We start from the raw sequence: 24,234 nt of genomic DNA on the forward strand, positions 1-24,234 counted from the left end.
AAAGAGGAAATAAAAGATTTACTGACCCAGGTGAATATTCATCCAAAATCTCAATCCAAGTAAGTAGACCAAGTGAAATCAACTAGTTTTCCAATTTATGGAGTACAATGGAGAGAGCAGAAAGACTAACACAAAATACAGATTTTTGGAGAAGAGAGATTAGCATCTCCTTCATTTCGAGAGCCAATGGAGATGGAGGTGCTCTTCCCACAGAAGAAAGGGAGAAAAGATGAAAACAGATACTTTATATGTATTGTGGTAAAAGCAGACTCTTTTAAACAATTGTACTATGAAACACTAAGTCCAAATTAAAAGCTATAGAAGTGAAAGTCAGAGGTTAAAAGAGATGACTCATTAGCGATTGAGGCTGCACTTTCAGGTTCTTTGTATGAGGTCTCCCAGATCTTGACCCAAATAGTGCAAAAAGCACTGCAGCATTTGTTTTTGTTTATGGAGTTAGTTTGTGGAGTTGGCAATTTTAACACTTCGCTGTTAAGTCCCCCCAAAGCTCTTCTGGCTTTTTGAGGTAATTCACGCTTAGGGCCTCAGAACGTTTTGTCCACATAAGCTATCCATGCCAAATTTGTGTCCTCTTTAGCAACAACCTTGGTACTCTAAAAGTACTCAGAGTTTGTGAATTACCCGAAAGGGGACTGAGAAATCAGCCAGAATACAGCTACATTTTTTCTTTTTTTTTTAAATGGGAAAACAGTGCTGCAGAATAAAGCATCTGGAATTTTCCATGCAAATGGCATCAACAAAGGGTTTGTGGTACTAAAATCACCATCTTCTCATCTTTCAGGAACTGGCAGACTAGAATCAGAAAACCAAATTTTTCAATGCAGTGTTGGCATTTTAATGGGACACATCCTATTTTTTCTGTTGTTTGTGCTTTCAACCTCCTCAAAGTTAGTGACAGAAATAGGCAAAAAAACAATAGTGGATCTGATAAAGCTATACATTTTTGAAAAGTAGACAAAATTCAGCAAGATATCATTTGTGTAGATTCTTCAAGGGTTTCCCTATAGAGAAGTAACACTTGAAATAAAAAAAATATTGAAAATGAGTTGAAAAGAACAGTCATTTGTGTTTAAGTTTTCATCTGTAACATTTTATAAGTATGGCAGATTTTCAAAATCAATATACCATTACGTCTGCTGGACCCTTCTGGTTACTCTGATATGTAGGACTTGTAGTTTCTTCAAGAACCCAAACTACCCAGAGCCAATAACTGAGCAGCATTTTGCAATGGTTTTACATTGTGTATTGGGTATAAAGTAATTAATTTGGTAAAACATCAAGAGCAAAAAATAGGTATCAAGACGACCTATGCATTTCTGAAATTGGAACACAATATGGAGTTTAGAAGCAGTGGTAATTTGCGCATCTCTGAATTTGGGGGTACCCTACTAGCATATGAATTAGAGGGCATTTCTCAAAATTACATTTTTCATACACATTTTATATTTGGAAGGTGCATATGTAGAGAAAGACAAGGGGCAATAACACTTGCTCTTCTATTCCGTGTTTCCCAAGTCTTCCGATAAAAATGGTATCTCACTTGTGTGGGGAGGCCTGGTGCCCGTGACTGGAAACAGTCAAAATGCAACATGAACACATCACATTTTTCCACTGAAAATGGACTTGTTTTTTGCAATGAGCCTAGCTGTGGAGTTTGGGCCCTAGCACAGCTGGCACCTAGGGAAACCTAGCTATCCTGTACATTTTTGAAAACTAAGCACCTCAGGACATCCAGGATGGGGTGACTTGAGTTGCTTTCAACATTTTCTATTACCCAGAATCCCTTACAAACCTCAAAGATTGTCTAACAAATCAATATTTCCTCACATTTCTGTGATGGAAAGCTCTGAAATCTGAGGGAAGCCACAAACATCATTCCACCTGGCATTCCCGCAAGTCTCCAAATAAAAATGGTACCTCACTTGTGTAGGTAGGCCTAGTACCCGCAACAGGAAATGGCCCAAAATGCAGCATGGTTACATCACACTTTTCCACCGAAAACTGACTTGTTTTTTGCAATGTGCCTAGCTGTGGATTGTGGGCCCTGGCACATAGGGAAACCTATATATTTTTTTGAACTAGATACTTTAGGAAATCTAGGATAGGGTTACTTGTGTCGCTTTCACCACATTCTGTTACCCAGAATCCCTTACAAACCTACACATTTGCCTAAAAAATAGATTTTCCTCATATTTCTGTACATTTTTGAAAACTAGACACCTAGGGGAATCCTGAAAGAGGGGGGGGGTTATATGGCTCTTACCACATTTTCCTAACCAGAGTCCCTTGCAAACCTCAAAATCTATCTACAAAACACATTTCCCACACATTTGTGTGATGAAATGTACTGGAGTCTGAGGGGAGCCACAAACTTCCTTCTACCCACTATTCTCTAACGTCTCCTGATAAACCTCACTTGTGTGGGTAGGCCTAATGTCTGAGATAGGAAACACCCCAAAACATTGTGGACACATCACATTTTTCCACTGAAAACTGACCCATTTTTTGCAATGTGCCTAGCTGTGCATTTTGGGCCCTAGCTCAGCTGGCACCTAGGAAAACCTAGCAAATCTGTACATTCTTGAAAAATGGATACCCAGGGGTATCCAGGATGGGATGACTTGCAAAACTCTCAGCATGTTTTTGTTTACCCTGAATCCCTTACAAACCTCAAACTTTGACTAAAAATACACATTGTCCTTGTATTTCTGTGTGGAAAAGATATGAAATCACAGGGCCGGCACACATTTCCTCCCATCCAGTGTTCCTCTTGGTCTCCCAATAAAAATGCTATTTCAATGGTGTGGGTGGGGCAAGTGGTCATAACACAGACGGGACCAAAACGTATTGTGGTGGTAATAATAGCTATGGTGGTGGTAATAATAGCTATCGTAAGTGTACTAATTGTTTGTGGGGTCGGCAACCATGTAGGTAAACCTATCCAACTCAGACATTTTCTAAAACTAGACACCTCAGTGAGTACAGGGAGGTGTGGGTTGTGTGGATCCCTCAACATTTTCATACTCAGAATACTCAGCAAATGTGAAACATTGAACAAAAACACAACTTTTCCTTGCATTTCTGTGACGTAAACTCCAGGAATGTGCAGGGATCCCCAAAATTCCTGCCACCCAGTGTTTCCTCACTTGTCCTGATAAAACTGCTACCTGACTTATGTGCCTGGGCCTCGTGCCTGTGACAGGACCTGATCACATGCAGGGCAATGGGAGTCCTTGCATGAGGATTACTGTTGTCCCTGGTCCAAAAACACAGGTTGTAAAACCAGGTTGTTTTGTGATAGATAATATTGATGTCTCCACAACATGTTTTGGGACCTTCCCTGTCACTGGTACATGTTTCATCCACACAGGTGAGGTAGCATTGTTATCAGGAGACCTGGGGAAATGCTGGATGGTAGGAAATTTGAGCCATCCTGGTCATCCCACAACTGTCCCACACAGAAATGTGAGGAAGAAATATTTTTCCCAATGAATCAAATTTACAAGGGATTCTGGGTAAGTAAACATTGAGGGATCCCCTCAAAATATACCACACATTATTCTCTTAGTGATCAGTTTCCAAAAAGATGCAGAAGCAGAAGGTGTTCACTACAGAGAGACTATGCACTCCTGTAAAAATACATAAAGACATTATTGCACACCTATCCACTAATCAATCACCGGCACAGTGATTTGATCTGGCACAAGGGTAAGTAAATAGTTAATGAAAAAAGCTTTCTTCTCCAATGACTTTACAAAATAAAAATCCGCAAAAGTAATTGTTAATAATTTCAACATTAGATCAAAGAACCACTGACGTATGGCCTGTGAGCTGTAAAGTCATGTCAAGGGACCAGCCGCTTCATAGTCCATTCACACACCTTGCATGCGTTACACACAGAAAACCCTTCACACTGGCAGCTGTGGGCCCAAAACAACATAACACTTACATTTAGAAACAAAATGCCATTCAAGGGCCTATTGCTTTCATACGCCAACAGGACTAATGCGCCAATCACACCAACATGCACCCAAACATCAGACAACTGATAAACACACCTCAAGCAAGTCAATACACATACTAGCTACAAGTCACCAACACACCTCCAATTCATGCACACCTCCAGCCAAGAACCTGTCCAGTCACACCGCTAGACAAGCGACAGTCCCAGCACTGGAAAAAAAAAACATTGCCCATATCACAAGGGAGTAAAGAACATGCACAATTCAACACTTTACTGGGAAAGACAATCACACAAAAAGCTAAGGATTCCAACATTATTATAGCAGTCAAAACAAACTTATACAAAGAGGCCTAGGATACACATTAGATGAAAAGATTACAAGATGAGTTGCTTACCAACAACAAGTTCACAAACTACAGATCTGCCAAATCTGCAACTGCAACTAGAATTCACCAACAAGACAAAGAAAACTATTGGCTGTAAACTAAAAAAGAAAAGAGAATTACAATACAAATAAAAATAGTAACAAAACATCAATAAAAATACAATGATATTCCCCCGAAAGGAGGCACGACAAAGGCAAAAACTACACCATTAAATTGAAGTAAACCTAATCCCAGAAGCTGAACCCCACCACATGCATAATCTTATTTTCAGGTGACTCAATTGTTACCATCCACCCTGCGGCTCAACCACAAAAAAAAAAAACAATATGGCCCCCAAGGGGTGCGACCATTGCCCAAGGGGTCACTCCACAAATTTCTAAAAGTAAAGACCTTGGTGTGTAGTGGGTTTGACCCGCCCCCCCCCCCCTCCATCTCAGGGAGCAGATTGGCTTAAAAAAAGGTCAAATTAGGCTCCAGGGTGCTGAAACACAGAAAAAATATAATGGTCTCCTAGGGAGCGACTCTTGCCCAAGAGGTCGCTCCCCGCAATTTATAAAGTAAAATCCCTGGCAGCTAGTGGGTTTCGCCCTCCCCCCTCCGGTGGAGGGGCAATCAGTTAAAAATAGGGCCAAACTAACCAGGGGGGAGAGAAACATAGTTACAACATATATAATATATTTTTGAAATATGTAAAAGTTTGTCAAGATTTGAAAGCCAAACCTCATGTTTGATGATGTCGTCCATCAAACTTTTATTATATTTCCAGTTTCTGCTAATGTTAAGAGATGTCTTTATGGTCGGCAGACATCTCTAAGTTGGGGAAATGGATGTCCATCGGGGTGATGGAGTAATGCACTCCCTGATGGATATTACTTCATCCTCTAAACTCTAAATCAGGCCCATAGTTCCTGGTAGCATGTCAGTCAACATCATTCTCAGTAAGAAGACTAGTTGTTGGAGATGACCATCCCTTGCGTGTTATCACCCCAAATTTTTTATCTTAGCAGTATTTTCTGGTTTTGGAATTTTCTGCACTTTACCCCTGCTAACCAGAGGTAAAGTGCCTGTGATCCCCCTAAATTGAATTTACTTGTAATACGCTTTTCTATGGTACCATTTTCATAAATTAAATGCTACTCTGGGGTCGCAGCATTCGTTTTGCCACTCACTAAAACAGCACTGTTAAGCGTGACATTAAAAAAAAGCACTAAATATTTATCATTGATCGATCAAGAGGGCCTAAGAGGATTTCTTCACCAAATCAACTTGCTGAGTCAGGCAGCAAATTAAGAGACATTTTTAGGATATTCACCCATACTGATGCTCTCCGACAAAGAAACTCCCAACTAAATGGAAAGGTCGTATTTTATGGTGTTATTTTCTAAATTACTTTTTTAAGAAAGTTAAGATTTTCCTGCCCAAGCCAAAAGAGTCTCTTTGTCAGTGTTCAGTGTCACCTGATTGTTGATGGTCTACTGTGGTGAAATGTGCCTTGCTACCAGACAGTGGAAAAAAGCTTGAGTGTGGGGGGCATTTTAATTCCAAGAGCTGTAGCGATACCAAGCTGGCTTCAATTGATGCCTTCACCAGACTCAATGCCAAGCAGCCTTCATTGTTAACTTTACTGGGCCCGATGCCAAGCAGTCTCTCATTGACACCTATACTGTGCACAGCAGCTCCCCGTTGTTGTCAAACCATTCCTCAGATCCAGCTTGCCCCACTGATGACTAGTCAACAATCACTACTTCTCGATAAAAGTTTCTAAATCAGAATGTAAACTTTCCAGGGAGGCGAACCTGAATCCAACATGCACTCCATCGTGGTTGGTTCTATTTTTAATGTAAACTTTGAAAATGTGTAATTCCGGTTCTATTTATTGGATTTTTTATTTGGATTGTATTGGATGATATGTTAGGCCCTTTTTACAGGGTCATCCCCAAACTTTTTGCCTTCCTCCTCCTATTTTTTCTGACCTTTTTTGGCTGACATTAGGACTCTTGGCACTTTATCACTGCATGTGCTCTCCCTTCTAAACTGGGTATGAATGGCTTACACCTGATTGGCACATTTAATTTACCTTTAAGTCCCTTATACAGGGGTATCTCTATACCAAGGGCCTGTAAATTAAATGTTACAAGTGGGCCTGCAGTGCTGCTTGTGCCACCCAAAGAAGTAGCCTTTCAAACTTGTCTCAGGCATGCTAGCCTACGTGCACAGTTTACTGCCACAGGGACCTGGCATCTAAATTTACTTGCCAGGCCTGGAACTCCTCTTTTACTACAGGCAGAACATGTGCCTAGCTGTGTACCCTGTCCTGGTAGTGACAAACAGCCTATTTGGTTTCTCACTGCTGTGAGTGCTGCCTTTCTCATAGGATTTTGTTGAAAACTCCCTACCTTATGTGTGGGTGGTATTGTCTGTTCTATGAGGGGTAGAGTAGGCATGTTTGGTATGGTTGTAATGGTAGTGAGAAAAGCTGCTTACTGATGTAGATGGATTTATTTTTACAATTATAGAAATCTCACTTCTAGAAAGTGGTCATTTCTCTGTGCTTATGACTCTGGTGTTTTGTAGCTTGATTCCAATCCACGTCTGGATCAGAGCATACTTTTCCGACAGCCTGTACACAGGGAGGGTAGAGGTGTCACAGAGGTGCATCTGCATATTGAATGGTCTTCCTGGGCTGAGAGAAGGAGAGGAGGGGCACAACTGCATTTGTAAAGGCTGTGCCCTGGCCTCACACAAAGAGCTCATTTACCCCCCACTGATGTCTGGAGCCTGTGCTGGAGGGGAGAGGACACTTCTAGAATGAGTTAGGACTGCTTGGATCCCCTTCTCTCCCTTTTGTGGAGACTGTGCAAAATGAATATAAGTATAGGGGTCTTCCCCCACATTTTTAGAGCACTTTTGGACTTTAGACTGAACCTCTGCCAGAGGACTCTTCTAGAATGCTCTTCTTTTGTTGGCCTGCAACCTAGTGGTTGCTGGGTGGCCTAAAGGACTCATCTGGATTGCCTTTCAGTATGTTGCCCTGCTGTCAGCCTGTTTCCTGACTCTGACTGCCAAAGGATATAGTGGACTGCTAGGAGGAACCACCACTAGAGCCTCATTTTGTGAGCTGGCCTGTCTACCCTTGTGTTCCCTTCAGTGCATCCCGAGGAGCCCAGTGTTTGGGGACCACTGCATCCTTTTCCTTGGTCCCCTGTTGCCAACAAACAAGTGTGGAAGGAGTGCCTTATTATGCCGGACACAGCACGTGCCAAGCACTACCATGCCTGTGGGCGTGTGTGCATGGAGCGCCCCATTGATGCCAGCAGTGTGAGGCCCTCCTCCCACTTCTGCCATGAAAGACCTTGAGAGGAGCCCATCGGCAACCTCTCCTCCAATGCGGACGAGGCACGCTTCCGTAAGTGCCCTAGGGCCCGGGTGGTAGAAGAGCCAGCCCGTGACTGGCTTCTGCAGAAACACTCACCGTCGCAGCCCGGGCTGCTGCCTAAGCATACCCTCACCCTATGGGTGCATGAGAGGAGAACGCCAAAGCTACCAGAGAGCCCTCGTCCTGCTGGCCGGGCGGGACGGCAAGATTCGTTCCTCCATCCCGGGAGGCTTAGCGCCCACACCTGAACTCTCTGAGTACATCGGGTGGTGGTGAGTAGTGCTGCTGCCTGCATGAGCATGGGCCCGATGGTGTCCCATATGGAGAAGTGGAGATATGGGTCATAACCGTATACCCCTAATAGGGGAGCCGACTATGGCCATTTCGATCTTGCTCTTCATTGGAGCCACTGTAGTGAATCCTATCTTATTTTCATGGGAAGCAGGAGTTAGCTTTGCCTCCTGGCTTGCAGACGTGTGCCCCTGTCACCTAGTGTCTTTTAAACTACTAAGCTTGCTCTGTTTTAGCACATGTATGTAACTATATCTTCCCAAGATGGCTGCTGTGCTTCTTGTTAGGAAGATGTTTTGGTTCATGCTATCAGTTCCACTTTGCAAAGGCGTCAACATCAGCGTCAAAAGAGAAATAAGATGTAAGTATTGACATTAGGTACTTTCCCACTCTTGTACTTTCCATGGAATTGTTTATTTGATTGCCGCCTCAAGCATGTCCTCTTATCTTTTGTTTGGGAACAGGCCTACATCAGGGGTCCAATTAGATCTGTATAAATACATCTCACACAGACAGACAGTCAGAGGGATTCCTACCAGATGCCATTGACGCTATCCATGCTGCACGTAGCCTTGATGCTGACCCAGTCTTCGTGTCCCTATGGAGTCTGATCTAGAGACCTCATTCCAAGGTAACAAGGATTAGGGGCTTTTCTCATGGACATGGTACTGGCAAATTAGGTTTATCACACCTAGCTCTCTTTAGGTTAGGGGTTAGATTCATCATGCTAGGGGATTAGGACATATTTCATATCTTATGTCATTTCATGCTATTGCAAGATGGTGGGGGTCTTTGTATTAATGATTCTCATCTTTACAATTTTGTTTCTTGCACTGTTAATTATCCTAATCATTGCAGCCCATGCAACTTATCGTAGATTGCAATCTTGTTAATAAAACCTATTGACAACTTTACTGCATCTCCTTCATTGCCTGTGTGTTTGACTGAGACATGGTGTCCATGTGAGAAAGGTGTAATCTCCGTTTAACCACAACACTCTCTGAGATGTTGCATTTAAGTCCATGCATAAAGGCTGCCACAAATCACCTTTTACTGTTTGGGTTTTTGGTGAGGTACTGCTTGTGAGGCGCAAGGGTTGGGCCGACAGTTGCGATTTGCTGTAGGACTGGCAAAGTCACCTACAAGCATAAGTACTGTCCTCTTTAAACCAGCAGTCTTGCCTAGAGCAAGAGTCAAACCCCGACACCGCTGGCCCCCAAGAGGTTGACCCAAGTCTATGTTTCTTGATTGAGCCCCCCTCTTACTCCTGTCGTCCATCTAACATAGTAGGAGCCTTGTTCTCTCAAAATACTACCATATGGGTGGGAAAGGATCCTCACTGGAGGCCCGTCCAGCTTCCCTGTCACTGAGGAAAGGAGCTACTGTAAACCCTCTAATATTGTGGCAGGCGCACACGATCACCCTGCTGGAGTGATTGATTTCTTTCAGGATTGCAGGGTGGGGAATGTTCCAATTCCATATGCTACATATGACTGTCTTATTTAGTGTGTATTTATGATGATGTTTGGGCATTCCAAATAATAGTTTTATTCAGCCTAGTGCATTGTTGGTGATCATGACAACCTGCCTACTACTAATGTTGCAGGACAACCAGTAACATGTGTTTTTATCATGACTACTGTTAGCTTTTACAGAGTAATAGTACCTGGTTAATGTTCTGATAACTGCTTGTGTAGCAGGGTATTTTCTGATACATGCTGTGTTTGGTCTAATTATGTTTTATGCAATGCAGTTTATGTTAATATAACTTGCTGTTGTTTTCTTTGTGATGTATTTATTGTGTCACATGTGTTGTGCAAACGCTTTACACATTGGCTCCGGGTTAGGCCTGACTGCTCGTGCCAAGATATCAAGGAAGTGAGCAGGGATTATCCAGGGTGTGTGACCCCTGTGCCCTGACTAGAGTGGGTGGGCTCTGCTTGACTTAGGTGCATACCCTAGCCAACCAGAAACCCCATTTCTAACATGATGTAATTTTATTTATTAAAACAACTATTTTCCTAAATTTGTTTGGAGTTTTTTTCTTGTGTTGAGGTTTTACTTTATTACTGTCTGAGCACTGCATACATACTTCACACACTGCCTCTACATTAAACCTAAGTGTTTTGTGCCAAGCTGCCAGAGGGATGAGCATAGGTTAATTTAGTGACTTGAGTGGTTCACCCTGACAAGGATTGTGATTATTACTGTAGCACACACAACCCTCAAACACTACCCCAATTTCTTACAATATTTTAATGGGAGGACTGTTAAGTGTAGTGCTTGCCTTCAATGTGAACACACACATTTCTGAGATTTTGTGACTCTCCTAGGTCACCCCTGATCTTGTTAGTGTGATGGCAGTTTATAAGGAGGAGTACTTTGGCTTTGTTACATGAGTCTGTCTTCTTTGTTGGTGATGGTATTGTCTTCAGTCCTAATCAAATAAACTGGATATGTTTTCTGATTTCCTCTCTGCCTACAGTTTCTAAGATTTCCCTGCTAGTGCTTTGATATCAAATATTGCTAGTTCTTCATTTTGGTGTACGACAATGTTGTTCTAGAAAGTAAACATAACAAAATGGAACTATGTAAAAGATGTCCTTCTTTTCTGCATGAGATATTGTTTATTGGGTAACATAGAACAGAAGGTGAAAATAAGAATTCACTACATGTCTGTGTGAGGTAATATCAGAAAGGTATGTTAACACAGATGACTGTTTGCATAGACATCCTGACGCAATAGGCAGAATAATTTCCTTGTTAGATTGAGTATGTTGAGAGGTGAGTTTATCTTCCAATAAAGAAAAGCCCATTTCAGGTGAATTATCGATTTTGAGAGAAGAGAAAACTGTGAATTATATTTTAAGAGGAATAGATTGTAACATTTAAATGCTTTTGCAGTAATTGTGTCTGGTAATTGTTCTGACTGTTTCTAATGGTACATTTTTGATCAGTTTATTCAATAAAAACATTGTTTTATATGAGAAATTCTAGTGACCCAAGCAAGCCTAACAAAATGTATGGGATTTCCATCCGATTACATGTACTTCAATGAGTTTACAATATACTCATGGTTTATTTGTTCCCACAGGACATTTTTTTTTACATTAAGACGTACCCAAGGGCTGGAGGACTAAACCTCCTATTTTCCTCATACATATGCTTCTCAGAAATCATATGAAAACTGAAACTCAGACAAATTCAGGAGAAGTGGGTCCATACTACTCCAGCAATTTCACGCTCAAACAATAGGTTAGTGAATTTCTAGATTTTATTGTGGAACTTTACAAATTGTGACACATGCATGCCGATATAGGGCTCCTTATATTTTGCATTTCACTGCATGAGCATTGTTCTGTTGATCCTCTGCTTTGCCACAGAGTGCAGTTTAAGAACTGACATATGAACGGTTATTGGATTTTGAGTAGGTCGTTGTTCAGTGCACAATTATCAAAAGATTAGTTGAAGGGTGGAATGAGCACTACTGTTCCATGTCCAGTCTGCCATCCTGCTAGACTACACTTCTACATTGTAACAACAATACTGACAAGCCTTAGGAAATTCAAATATTTAAGATCCCTAGAAATGAAGAAAGGCAGTGGTTGGCTATGGAAATGAAATTCTCCAAAGCAGATTTAATACTGGAAGTTATAAAGCATCTGACATAGACACAAATAATTTAATATTTCCTGCCCCTCATAGGGTTTGAGTGGGAAGTGTATGACATCTTTCTAAACCATAAAATTGTTGGATTTCCTAGCAGGTGAGTGCAAAAATAGCAAAGCCTAAAATAAAATGGCTTCTGGTAGAATCATTTCAGGCCATGGGTTGGTAAATGTGCTGGGGATAGCAAATATGAAGGACAGTGTCTACATATTTTACCCAAAGTAGCACAAATCTGAGTCTCATATTGTTTACTTAAGTGTTCTTCAAAGTCACTCAACGAAATATAGAAATTGAATCAAAGATTTAGTTCCTCAGTAGTATTAGTACTGAAGTAGTTGTTGAATGAGTTGACAAATAGGCAAGGTTGGTGCTGCTGAGTGATAAATAGAGGAATACGAAGCAGGGTAATCATAATACAGGCTAGGCCGACACAGGGGCAGTATATAAAGCCCACTCTGGTGCACTGCTCTAGAGATGTTCCTGATTTTTCAATTTTGGCTCAGGATGCTCAGGAAGAGCTTCCTGAGCAACCTGAGAGTTTGTTTTTTGTTTATGGTAATGTACTTAGGGCCAGATGTAGCAAACGGTTTGCGAGTCGCAAACGGCGAAAATCGCCGTTGCGAGTCGCAAACCTGAGTTTGCTATGCAGAAATGCATTTTGCGAGTCGGGACCGACTCGCAAAATGCATTTTAGAGTCGCAAATAGGAAGGGGTGTTCCCTTCCTATTTTGCGAGTCGGAGTGGTATGCATCTCCATTTGTGACCGCGTACGCGGTCGCGAATGGAGTCGCAGTTACCATCCACTTGAAGTGGATGGTAACCCACTCGCAAATGGGAAGGGGTCCCCATGGGACCCCTTCCCCTTTGTGACTGGACCCCAAATTATTTTTTCAGGGCAGGTAGTGGTCCAAGGGACCAATACTTGCCCTGAAAAAATTCCGAAACAAAAGTCTTTTTTTTTTTTTTAAGTGCAGCTCGTTTTCCTTTAAGGAAAACGGGCTACACTTGAAAAAAAAAAACTGCTTTATTTAAAAGCAGTCACGGACATGGAGGTCTGCTGACTACAGTAGGCCTCCTTATCCGTGAGTGCCCATAGTCGCTATGGGGCCGCAATTTGCGACCCACCACATTAATATTAATGAGGTGGGTCTTTGCGACCCCATAGCGACTCGCAGACGGTGTCTGAGACACCGTTCTGCATTGCAAATTGCGAGTTGCAATTTGCGAGTCGCTCGGACTCACAAATTGCAAGTGGCAATTTGCAAAGTTGCTACATCTGGCCCTTATTCTCTTGGGAGAGGTGTTGTTGGAAAGGGGAGAGTTTCCCATTTCCAATGGTATCTCTACCCAGTGAATCCCTGTTTGGAAATCGCCTCAGGAGAGTGATCCCCAAGAAGGAATCTACACATTAGGCACAAGGGAGTGTAGGGCAGCTGTCTTTTGGGCAAGGGCTTTTGCTTCCCCCATGCCCCTAAAAATGTCAGCATTTCTGCTCCATTTTTTATTCAAACTTTGTCAGCATTTCTACCCCCCCCCCGATGGGGTGGATTGGAGTAATTACTCCTGATCTACTCCCCTGGGAACAGAAAGTCCACAAGAAACCATTATAGAAAAAATAAAGGGGTGGTGGCTACCTGTCATGGTCATGGAATCACTCCAGAGAACTGCAGTGACAATCTTTCTTCCCCCGGAGGGTTGATGTGGTAATTACCCAAAATCTGCTCTCTGGAAGGGCAGAAGGCACACTAGGCACCAGGAAATCATTATAAATACAATTTGGGGCATTATCATGTCCACAACCAAAAACATGGAGGGTGACAGGCATTCTGCACCACCCGTGGGGATGGATGTGATAATTTCCCCCGATCTGCCCCCTGCCCCGAGGAGAGCAGAATGTATACTAGACACGAGGCATGGCCATGCCCCCTTTCCAGAGAAATGCAGGGACAGTGTTTCCATCCTTCAGATGCGGTTGTGGTTGAGTACCCTCAATCTACCCCCAGGTGGGGGCAGAAATACCACTAGACACCAGGATTTTTTTTAAGAACAAGTATGTGGTGGGGGCTACCTACTGTAGGCATGGCCATATCCCTGCCCCAAAAACAAGGCAGTCAATCTTTTTGTCCCCCCTGGGGCATGGATGGGGTTGATTGTGCCTAATCTGCTCCACTCCCTGGGTGGCCCGAAAGCCCACAAGACACAAGGAAACATTTTTCTTTTATATAGGTATAGGAGTAGGGTCTGTCCACATTGGGCATGGCCTTGCCCCCACCTGAAATAAATGTGCTGGCAGTCATTCTGCCCCCCCATCCGAAGGGTGGATGGGGTGATTTACCCCAATATGCCCTCCAGGGGCAGAAAGCCCACTAGATATTATAGACTGGATATATGCAGTTTTATTTGGAGGGAGCATCTCACTGATTTGGACCTGTGCTTTCCCCCACCCCAGATTTCAATAGACTTTCTGCACCCCGGGGGGTGGGGGGGTGGATAGGGGTATTCAACCCCAATGTACCCCCAACACTAGGGACTTAAAAAATGCACCAACATAAACAAAAGGATGAGGCTCCCAACCCTGGCACTGAGCCATTCCCCTGCCCCAGTAAGAGCAATAGTGTCTTTCTACCCTCCTGGTGGCAGATAGAAGGCTTGTCCTAATTGGGAAGATTGCCCCAAATCAGCCCCTGGTGGGTAGAAAGCCCACTAAATATCAGAGGCATATTTATGAAAAAGTGGTGCAGTGCAGAACAGCAAGTCACCTTGCTGTGCTGCACTGCTTCTCTATGAAAGGACAGGAATGTGCCGTATTTAAGGCAATATGGCACATTCCTGTCCTTTCCCCTGCGCTGGTGAAAAGTGAAAAATGGGCTGCCTAGTGGCAATGAATGCACCCTTGCACAACGGTGCAAGGGTGCCTACGTTGCATGTTGAATTGTTTTCATGCAGGCAGGGACACCTTCCTGCACAGAAAACAATCCTGAGAAGCTTTTTCCTCTTTTTATGGAAAGAGGGAAAAAAAGATATTTCTTCTCATTACGTCTCTCCTGATGAGGCTTATCTTTTTGATGCATTTCCAAATTTACCAGTTCTGATCAATCTGGAAATTCATCAAGAACCATGGGAGTTGCATGGGAACACCCATGCGATGCAAATGGGAATGCCTCCTCAGTGCAGAGTAATGCAACACAGTGATTTGCGCTGCACTGCATTACTTGAGGTTTTTAAAGCCACAAAAAGGTGGCCTTGCAAGGCTTCATAAATCTGACTTAAGTTTTGCGTCACACATATACAACATTACGTGGTACAAATGTGATACCAAACGGGTCATAAATATGGCTCCAGGAACTTTGCATTTAAGGTAAAAGGAAGGGGTGCGGACGTCACACCCTGACATGAGCCCATACTCTCACCCCCAAGGGGACAAACCAGTATTTTGGCCTACCAATAGAACAGAGAGGAAATTTGACACCCATTTGCCCTAGGGGTGCAGAAAGCGCTCTGGATAATAATATTTTTTATTAACAAATGGATCGGTCTGGCCCAATGTGACGTCAGGCCTCACCCTCTACTCTAAAGACTTAACAGTCTTTCTGCTCCCCTGTGGACTGAAACATCTCATCCGAATGGCAAGCAAGAGGACATTTGACTCTATTTTCTGTGTTGTTTTAATGTATGGGCCAGGAGAGCGTGACTAAAACCCAATATTATTCCTATTGACATGGTGAATGGCTGCATTTTTTTGGACTAGAATAGGCCACAGCCTGGAGAAAACTACCAGAGACTGACATTTCAGAAAACTAGACATTGAGGGAAGTGCAGTTTGGTATGCCTTGGGTGTATTCAATGACGTTTTCTTACCCACAATGCCTTACAAACCTCAACATTTTTCTAAAATCACAAATTGTCCTTGCATTTTGTGACATCATCTTCTGGAATCCACAGAATCCGCAAAAAACCACACCAGCCAGCATTCCACCACTTCTTCTGATAAAAATGCTACCCCACGCTACCCTGACACTAGGCCCAACCACACAAGTAGGGCAACATTTTTATCACTCGAGGTATCACTGCTTGGTAGGAATTTTGTGAATTCCTTCTGATTCCAGAAGTATCTATAACAGAAATAGAGGGAAAATATGTGATTTAAGCCAAAGTTTGAGGTGTGCAGGGCATTATGGGTAGGAAAACTTTCTGGGATCCAAACAAGGCAAACCACTGTGGAATCCCCTTGTTGTCTATTTTTCATAAATGTCTGTGGTTGGTAGGTTTCCATGGGTGGTGGCCCAGTATTTCCCCCAAATACTGCAACTGCCACTATTGGTGATCTGTCACCGTAGAGCTTTAAGGCCTTTTGTGTAGTGGTCTCTTGGCTTACCCACCAAAGTGGGGTACCATTGTTATCGAGAGGGAACTCTAGGTGATATGACATTTGTGGATCCCGACAGATTCCAGACGTTTCCTGCACAGGAAAATGTGAGGAAAATGTGTGATAGGTCAGTTATCTGATTTAACCCTGAACTTTCCTCCTAGATTCACAGAATGTAGGCCTATACTACTTTTCATGGATCACCATGAGTGTGTAACATGACAAATTATGTGGAAGAAAAAAGTGTTCCTCCAGCATCCACCTGACAGTTTCCCTGGTACCTAACTTATCCCCAGATGAAAATTGTATTTACTTTTGTCTTTCCCCCTTGTCTTTGGTTCCCACTTATCTCACCTAGCACATCCTTGATCTTTTTATGTGACCGTTGGAGCAAGCTCAATATAGTGTCAATCAATGGAGTCATATTTTTAGGAAACAACCCCATATTTCATTGAATTGTGTGAGTCTCTCATTGTTTTGTAGGCATTCAAATAATGCTATCTTGCTCACGTTGCCCAGCCAAGCCTGGTAAGTAGGGATTGTGACCTTTCGCCAGTGTTGTAAAATTCCCATTTTAGCGACTGCCAAAGCTATTGAGAACCACCTCTTGACATGGTAAATTATAGCGGGCATATCAGTGGTGTCATGTAGGGTCTCTATCCTAGCTGTCAGGTCTATTGCTATATCAATATTTTTTTATAATGCCCCATATGTGCTGCTGTTAGTAGATATTGGTGGACATTTCCATACAATGTGTACTATTCCACTACCTCTTCGATTACATCTTCAGCACTTTGATTCTGGGCAGAATTTAGCTGGTGGCCAATGGTGGCCAATGCAGGAAGATCTTGGAGTAACTGTATTTTAGGCAGCCTTCCCTTAAGCCCTTGCCTTGCTCAATCGGTACTGTATCTCAGTTCTAATCTAGAAATTATGCATTTAGTTTTGTTTTATTATCAAAGTCAGAAAGCTTTTGAGTTGTCTTTTGAAAAAACAGTATTGGTCAATGTCGACAAAAGTCCTGAAATTTTCCCCAAAATTCCTTCCACATTAACAGATAGTGTAGAATTGGGGATCTCTCCAAAGAGATGGGTGAAGCACCTAGATTTTGTTTCAGGGCATGTGACAATTGGGCACATCTCCTTTTTTGTGTTTGTGGAATGTGGTATTCCCATTGTAGTCCTGGAAAGGATTTTATTGATCCATTACTAAGCATACCTTCAATTCATACAATTTTCTGGTCTTCCCCTATTGAAACTTATTTACTCCCGTCTGATCATTATGTCTTTGCTCCTTAAAAAAGAGCTCTAGTATGCAAAAAGCTTTGGAATGTTTTACATCCTATGTGATTTTAGCTATGTTTGCCTAGATGAATGTATCATAGGGTTATAATGCAAATAACACTGAGCCTGACAGGTAAAGTATATAGCTGATTTACACTTTGTTTGAAGTATGTGGCTTTCCATAAGAACCCATTCTAGTGTTTCTCTATAGGTTTGGAGCATTTATGCTGAATAGGACAATTGGTAAGTGTTAGAAATGGGTTTTTTGGTTGGCAGTCAGGTTACCCTCTGTCCAAGCAAGAACTCTCACTCTAGTCAGGGTAAGTCACACACAATCCAAATTATCCTGTGCCCACCCTCTGGTAGCTTGGCACGAGCAGTCAGGCTTAACTTAGAAGGCAATGTGTAAAGTATTTGTGCAATAAATCATACAATAACACAATATAGCACCACAGAAATACACCACACAGTGTTTAGAAAAATATAGAATATTTATCTGGATATTTGTAGATCAACACAATAGAGGATGCAATTTGTAGAAATATCACTGAAAGGTGATATAAAGTGTCTTAAGTCTTTAAAAAGCAAACAAAGTCTCTTTCAAGCACAAAGTACCTGGTTTGAAGTGGAAAATCTCCGCAGAGGGCCGCAGAGGAGGAGATGCGTGGAAAAACGGTGTGTGCGTCGGTTTCGCCCCTTCACACACGTACTTGCGCCGTTATTTTTCACGCGGAGAGACGTGCGCCGTTCTGCGGGAAGAAAAATGGTGTGTGCAACGGTTTCGCCCCTTCACACATGGTCTTGCGTTGTTATTTTTCACTCGGGGAAGACGTGCGTCGTTTTCCGGCACGCGGGTCGACTCCTTCTGTGGTTCACGGGATTACCAGATGTCCCAGGGTCTGTGCGTGGAATCCTAGACTTGTTAACCAGCTGCGCGTCATTCCAGGGAGCTGTGCGTGGAATTTTCTTCCTCACGGCAGGCGTCGCGTCGATTTCCTCTCTGGAAGTCGGGCGGCGGTGTCCAGGCAAGGCCGTGCGTCAAAGTTCCGGTCGTACTGTAGGCGCCGCGTCGAGCGGCGTCTTTCCAGATCGGCATGCAGTGAATTTCTCACAGCGGAACAAGCTGTGCATCTAATTTTTCGGCGCACGTGGTGTCTAGTTGTAAGAAAGAAGTCTTTTTGGTCCTGAGACTTCAGGAAACAGGAGGCAAGCTCTATCCAAGCCCTTGGAGAGCACATTTACAGCCAGACAAGAGTTTAGCAAGGCAGCAGGCCAACAGCAAGGCAGCCGTCCTTTGTAGAAAGCAGACAGGTGAGTCCTTTGAGCAGCCAGGCAGTTCTTCTTGGCAGGATGTAGGTTCTGGTTCAGGTTTCTTCTCTAGCAAGTGTCTGAGGTGGTAGGGCAGAGGCCCTGTTTTATACCCAAATGTGCCTTTGAAGTGGGTGAGACTTCAAAGAGTGGCTTAGAAGTGCACCAGGTCCCCTTTCAGTTCAATCCTGTCTGCCAGGGTCCCAGTAGGGGGTGTGGCAGTTCTTTGTGTCACAGCAGGCCCTCCACCCTCCCAGCCCAGGAAGACCCATTCAAAATGCAGATGTATGCAAGTGAGGTTGAGTACCCTGTGTTTGGAGTGTGTCTGAGTGAATGCACAAGGAGCTGTCAACTAAACCTAGCCAGACGTGGATTGTAAGGCACAGAAAGATTTAAGTGCGGAGAAATGCTCACTTTCTAAAAGTGGCATTTCTAAAATAGTAATATTAAATCCAACTTCACCAGTCAGCAGGATTTTGTATTACCATTCTGGCCATACTTAATATGACCTTCCCACTCCCTTCAGATCACCAGCTGCCACTTCAACAATGTATGAGGGCAGCCCCAATGTTAGCCTATGAAGGGAGCAGGCCTCACAGTAGTGTAAAAACGAATTTAGGAGTTTTACACTACCAGGACATGTAAACTACACAGGTACATGTCCTGCCTTTTACCCACACAGCACCCTGCTCTAGGGGTTACCCAGGACACACATAAGAGGTGACTTATGTATAGAAAAAGGGGAGTTTTAGTCTTGGCAAGTACTTTTAAATGCCAGGTCGAAGTGGCAGTGAAACTGCACACGCAGGCCTTGCAATGGCAGGCCTGGGACAAGGTAATGGGGCTACTTGAGTGGGTGGCACAACCAGTGCTGCAGGCCCACTAGTAGCATTTAATCTACAGGCCCTAGGCACATACAGTGCACATTACTAGGGACTTATAAGTATATTAAATAGTCCAATTGGGTATGATCCAAAGTTACCATGTTTAAAGGGAGAGAGCATATGCACTTTAGCACTGGTTAGCAGTGGAAAAGTGCGCAGAGTCTAAAAGCCAGCAAAAACAGAGTCCAAAAAGTGGAGGGAGGCAGGCAAAAAGTTAGGGGTGACCACCCTAAGGCATGTCAGGTCTAACAGTAAGTAAGTCAGTAACTATCGACATGCCACAGGCTAAGATTTCCTGTGTCTGTGGTTGCAAGCAGCTCTGATCCTTTAAGTCGCTCTCCCTCTGATTTGAAAGTTGTATTATCCTTTTTTATTTGTCAAAAGATGGATCTTAAGATTGGCAGTGGTAACAATCCATATATATGCTGGACTTGACCTTTCCTGGATGGTCATGTCCAAACTTGTTACCTTCATCCTTCTGTTTTCTGAAACCATTTTTCTTTGTTTTTAGATGCTGTGCACTTTACCACTGCTAACCATTGTAGATGTCCTTGTGCTCTCTTCTTTAAACATGGTGAACTAGTCTTACACCCAATTGGCATATTTGATTTACTTGTCAATTCCTAGTAAAGTGGTAACACATGGACCCAGGGCCTGTAAATTAAATGCTAGTAGTAGGTTTTCATCAAGGACATGTCACCCACTAAAATATCACTTTAAAACATGTCTCAGGCCTGACACTGAAACCTATAGTGCAATTTTAGTGCCTTTCAACCTGACAAAATAAACCTCTTCTCAGGCCTAAACCTCTCTTTTTAATATTGGTAAGCCACCTATAATGTAGGCCCTAACGTTTTTAAGGGCGGGGGGGAAATGGTATTTGAAAAGTAGGATATGTGTATTATGTTAGACATGTCCTGTCATCAAAAAACTTCTAAAGTTGTTTTTACAGTAGGCCTATATCTATATCTCCTGCTGACTAACAATGGATTATCTTATTACATTTAATAAGTGCTAACTTTGAATTTGGACCAGATAGAGATATGCTATTTCGACTAATGGAAATTGTAATTTAAAATCTTTTTTAATCGTAAAGTTGGATTTTAAGTCACAATCCAGAAAATAACACTTTTATAAAGTATGCAGTTTCTTGTCCTTACCACTGATGCCTTCTGCCAATATCCTGGGTTATATGGCTGTGAATGGCTCTGCTGTTTGGGTTGTATATTGTTGCCAGAGAGGGAAACAAAGGGGGATAGGTGTGGACAGGTTGGGTGTGGGTGTAGCTGTACGTTCCTCACTTACACTTCAAATGGCTTTGAGTCCAGCACATACAAAGGGACTTGGCAGCAGCCTTTTGTTACTTTATTCAGTTTGAAGCCTTGACAGGGGAAGGACTTTCCTGAAACCCCACACAAAGTGACTATCACTGGCTTATCTTATTACTTTTAATAAGTGCTACTTTGGATTTGGAGCGGATAGAGATATGCTGTTTTGACTTGAATTGTAATTTTAAATCCTTTTTAACGGTAAAGTCAGATTTTAAGTCACAGTTCAGAAAATTACACTTTTAGAAAGTTGCCACTTTCTTCTCCTAACCATTGATGTCATCTGCCAGAATCTTGGGTCACATGTCTGTGAATGGCTCTGCTGTTCTGGGTTGTGTATTTCTGCCAGAGAGAGACAACAAGTTGGATAGGTGTGGACAGGGTAGGCCATCCTACCAGGATGGCTGGGGGAGGAGCTGTATATTTCCCACTTATTCTTCAATTGGCTTTGAGTCTAGCACATACAAAGGGACCTGGCACCAGCCTTTTGTCACCTCATACTGTTTGGAACCTTGCCAGGGGAAGACATTTCCTGAGCCCCCACACAAAGGCTATTACCATGTATGAATATTGGACCTCTAGAACTATTACTCAGATGACGTCTAGATCTGTGGAGGACTCAGAGGAAGGGCTGCCTGTGCCCTGCTGTCCTACTGCTGGAAGAACTGCCATGCTGCCCTGCTGCTGGAATGACTCACCTGCTGTCTGAGCAAGGATGATTGACCTGCTCCTTGAACCTAAAACCACCAGAGTGACTATAAGTGCTAGCTGGCTGGTTTCCTCTGTGAGCCTCAAAGAACACAACCAGCTCCTGAGACACTGCAACCTACATGCCTGCTGCTCCTGCCCCTGTTAGAGTGAGTCCTAGCCTCAGGGTGGTGCCCTCCCCCAGACCTTTGGGTCCATATTTATACTTTTTTAGCACCGCATTTGTGCCGCTTTTTGACGCAAAAGCAGCACAAACTTACAATTGTATTTTGTAAGTGTGCGCTGCGTTTGCGTTAAAAATGATGCAAGTGCGGTGCTAAAAAAGTATAAATATGGGCCTTGGTGTGGTGCTAAATGGGCATCCTCCTTCACAAAACCAAGACCTGGGACTTAGAAACTTTTTCAACAAAAACTGTTCTGAAACCTGACAAAAGACGAAGACCTACCTGCAAGATGATCCAACGAAGGTGCATCGCGGGTGGTATTGACTTTGCCTTAGCTCCCACTATGTTTTTCTCCACAGCAGCAAATCCTCTTCAATGGGACCTCTTGATGACAGAATCTGGCCTTGCAGAGCCCTCTTTGGCTAAATCTGGCATTCTTGTTCCTCTGGAAGAATCCCAGCTCCAGAACAACTGCTAAGTCCGAAGGAAGAAATCTTCACCAGGCTCGACAATGACCAGCATCCAACTGATGATGACAACCTCCTTGGCCCAGAAATCCAGTTTTTCCTGCTCTGAATTTTTCCCACCATGACCGACTGCTTCACTGAGCCTTCATCCAACGGCTCCTCATCCTGAATGACCTCCTCATAGCTACTGCCTGCTGCCTTGCCCTGCTGAAGACTCTACCTTCTCCAGGAAATCGTAAGAATTTCTTCTAAGTTTGAAGATGTTCCATTGTGGTTGTCCTTAACTTGTGTGTTTGTGTCAGACTCACATGACATATACTAGCAGTTGGCTCTTTGTTCTTTTAGGCACCATTTTTCACTAAAAACTTAAAAAATTCAAATCTCTTGTTCTACTGATTGGATTTATTTTGTCTTCCTGTCATTTTATTTATTAAAATGTACATATTTTTTAATTGGTTTAAAATGTTTCTTGTGTTGTGTTTTCACTTTGTTGCTGTTTGCGTGCTTCATAAATACTTAGGCCCAGATTAATTAAAACTGGTGCTGCACCTGGTACAGCGCCATTTTTCTTGCGCCCCTTAGCGCCCCTAATGCAACCATGTGTGCGCAGTATTTAAAATACGGTGCACCATGGCAATAGTCATGCTGACTGTCGTTATAATTTTTTATGCTAGTCCTGCAATTGGCAGGATTAGCTTCAAAAATGTTGACGCTAATCCTGCACAGCACTCAGAGGCCCATTGAAAACAATGAAGCCTCTTTCTAAACCCTGCACTTAGCAGGTGTTAAAAAATGCTGATAAAAATGGTGCAAAGAAATCTCATAGATTCGTTTACACCATTTTTACGGCCCCTGTAGTGCCAGAATGCCCCCTTGCATACATTATGCCTGGCACAGGAACAATGTGGCGCAAGGGATTACAGAGTGCGCTATGCAAGCACTGCACCACTTTGTAAATATGGCATGGCATTTCTGCCCTTCCACTGCCACTTTAGTGTAAAAAAATTAACGCTAATGTGGTGTTGGAATGGCGCTAGGCCACCATAAATCTAGGCCGTAATGCATTGCCTCGAAGTTAAGCATGGCTGCTTTTGTGCCACGCTACCAAAGGGTTACGCTCAGGTAAATTTCATGACTTTCTGTGGTTCACCCTAACAGGATTGTACTTTTTAATTTCAGTGGGGCTTCCACCTCTCTCAACTAATAAATAAGTTGCCTACAATTCCCATCAATAATGATTTATTCCTTACTTTATGGCCTCCTTAACTTCAAAAACCTTTGTATAATCACTTCCATATCAAGCTAGCTAAATTGGGAGTCTTTTTTCATACAGAAATAACATCAGATGAGCTTTTGGGAAACAATTCTTTCTACTACATATATCCAATCCACATTATTATGCTCCAATATAACCACATAGTTGTATGTCATTTTTCAGAAAGCTCCATTGAAGGATTCTTGCTCTGGGAAACTTTCTCCATGAGCCTGTTTCCTCGAATGTTTTCAAATGAATAGCATTCTCAGCATGCCAAATCCATCTTGATGATTGCAAATCATGTCAGAAAGTTTACGCACAGTCTGTTTTTTTCATCCATTTTCTCTCTTTATTGCACTCCTTATAACCCATCTGCTTGTTCTACCTCAACTGTCCTTTTCTTTCACCCAACTCTAATGCTCTTTATACTGTTTCTATCTCCCCAACAGAAACCATTCTATCACTCCTTCTCCAAGTATTTTAGTTTGACTTCTCTCTGTCTATACCCTTCTACAAATACAGTTACCTATAACCTACTGTCTCTACCCTTACCTGAATCCTTGTACCTTATGTGTGTTTGTCGTGGGATCTCTTCTCTTGCCATGGGAGTTCAACCTCAGTATTTATACTCGAAGCTCTACCATTATCAATACTCTAGTATTTCAAGTAAAATAAACTATAGTATCTAAGCTCTGTTTAATATCTTATTACCCTTACAATTACCTAAACCCTTTTACTACTACCATACTTCAACTTTAGCACTC

This window comes from Pleurodeles waltl, chromosome 2_2, assembly GCF_031143425.1.
Source record: "Pleurodeles waltl isolate 20211129_DDA chromosome 2_2, aPleWal1.hap1.20221129, whole genome shotgun sequence".
NCBI lineage: Eukaryota > Metazoa > Chordata > Amphibia > Caudata > Salamandridae > Pleurodeles > Pleurodeles waltl.